This window comes from Apis dorsata, unplaced genomic scaffold (assembly GCF_000469605.1).
Source record: "Apis dorsata unplaced genomic scaffold, Apis dorsata 1.3 scaffold_37, whole genome shotgun sequence".
NCBI lineage: Eukaryota > Metazoa > Arthropoda > Insecta > Hymenoptera > Apidae > Apis > Apis dorsata.
Window position 1 is genome coordinate 810,279 of NW_006263339.1, and position 2,670 is coordinate 812,948.

A 2,670-nucleotide genomic window follows, 5' to 3' on the forward strand; every position below is an offset into this window, starting at 1 on the left:
AATACGAATTGAAAGAACGCTGCAATTATTTCTCTTTAGAGAAAAACTCCACCCCTCCATCGCAATAATTGGAACTGATTATCTTACTCACGCGATGAAACATGATATTCAACTTTATATTCGTCAAATTTATTCTGATTTTATGTTTCAATACGAGAGAAAAAAAAAAAAGAAAAGATGATCGAAGAATCTGGATCCACAATTGAACGAAATAAAACATAAAATACGAATTGAAAGAACGCTGCAATTATTTCTCTTCAGAGAAAAAACTCCTCCGTCGCAACGATTTTGTTAAATCAGGATTGAATTTTACTATAATGGCATTTTATCGAGAAAGATTATGTTTCTAATTCTTCGTTTTCATTAAGAATGAACGATCGAGGAACAGTTTCCCCTTTGCTCCACGAATTCATTCATTCGACAACTCTCGCCGTCCCGTCCGGAAATTTACTCTATTTTCTTCGAGCCCTCTTGGCTCGCCTTTCGAACCGTTCACGTCGATCGAGCAGGAACAATTCGAGCCCCGAAGGCGAGCCACGAATTGGGGGTTGGGCGAGGAGTAATAATGGACGGAGGGATAAACCCGCGAAGAGACGAAGAGAGAAATCAGGCGAGATCCTTTTGATATTTGTAAACGAGTAAGAGTGTGTGTCTTATATAGACGTGCATGCGGTGTGTAAATACGTATAGATAAGAGATAAATAGATAAATAAATAAAAAGAGTAAATAAATAATTAAAATTCGTAGGTGAAAAAACGTGGTTGGGTGTTTCTCGGTGCTCTATTAGATTCTCGTCGTTTGATTCTGGACGTTCTGGCGAGCTGTCGATAAATATAGTTGCTGCTAACTTTATTATTTACGAGTTTCTTTTGAAAATATAAATCGACGAAAATTTATTTATTATTGTACAATATTGATTTAATATAATATTTAATTTAAGCAGATACGTTCGTGTTGATAGAAAATGTAATTATTAATTACGATTTTAATTAAAGTTGATCCGACATTGTGATCAAGAAATAATAACGAAGAAAATTATTCTCTTCTTAAATATTAATTGGTAAGTATAAATTTTAATAAACATAATCTTTGGATATCGACAGGAATATAGATCGATATTTTATTATTATTATTTTTATTTATTTTAGCATCATTTTGAGTTAATAATCGATAATGATTGGATCATCTCATCGTATAAAACTCGAAAAGAATTTTTAAAATTTTATATAATTATTCTAAAAATAATAATTAGAAGATGTACATATATATATATTTTTTTTAATTCAAGTACGAATTAATTAGTTTTATCGACGAGCTCGCACGTCGCCTAAACGTGGGACTAAAAAAAAAGAAAAGAAAAAAAAATGTATAAACATAACCGGAACCCCTATCTCTTAACGTGTTTAGCGATGTAAGGTTATACGATAGTCAATGTATACACGAAATTGCGTAACAATTTAATCTCGTGATTTTATTTAACCTTCCATCTCGAGAACTTATGAATGCAACCGTTTAAAAAAAAAAAAGAACAAGAGAGAAATTAATCGCTTTATAAAAATTGTAAATAAATTTTTGGATCTCTACATATCCGTTCGGACAATTACTAGACAATAGGAATAATTTTAATTCCGATTGAATCGTGGTAAAAAAAATTTTATCCATCGTGTTATTATTAAAATCATCGTTCAACACCCTTTTTATAATAAAAAGAAAAAAAATGGAAAGAAATCCATCTTCTTTTCTATCCATCGCTGCATTCACGAGTACTCGAACGAGAAAAATGTAAATTTTTCCATCGTTATATTTGTAACACTATGGAAAACGAGGATTTTTTTTCAGATAGATTAATTTACGCTTGTGACTGTGGGAATAATATCTAATAATCTAATCATTTTCGTTTCGAAAAAGAGAAAGAAAAAAGCATATGAAAATATTTTCACTTTACAAATAATTTTTTTTTAAATTATATTCCAATTTTTCTTTTCCAAATCGAAATTTCCTTTAAAATTTAATGTACGCTTCCCACGATCACAAGCGTACTCGTTTCATCCTCGATCGATCCCCGCGAATGTATCCCTCGAAATACGTCCCCAACGTAGAATTCGTTTGCCACCTACCTATGTTTTTACTTTAAAAGAAATTATCGTTATATTTTTCATCGCGTCTCAATTTTCATCGAACCAATTAGCAGGAGAAAGTGTGTGTGAGGGAGAAGTGCCACAATGGAGGAGAAAAAGAGTCACGACGAATGGAAGAAAAAATGGAAGCGATAAGAAATTTATGGGGGTAAGGGGAGTGAGAGAGGCGTGCCTAGTAAGTAAAAAAAAAGAGCGTTTTAAATAGATCAGAGAAAAGATGAAAATATGAGACGTGAACGCGATCGATAACGCAATAGGAGGCGATTAATCGGATCGACGATCAAGAGGTTAAGTGATCGAATACGGCTCTTCTTCTTGCGCGAAAATCGGCCGTCGATCGAAAATAAAAACGTTGTAACCTGTCATAAATTGGTTCACTTACCGAAATAAAGATCCTGTAAATATTAATTGGTAAATATTTTTATTGTATTTTTTAACACGTATGCGTATGCCGAGCGAGATTTGGAAAAGTTTCATTTTTATTCGGGGATCTAATTTGGACGAGGAAGAGCGATAGAGATAGAATGACAGA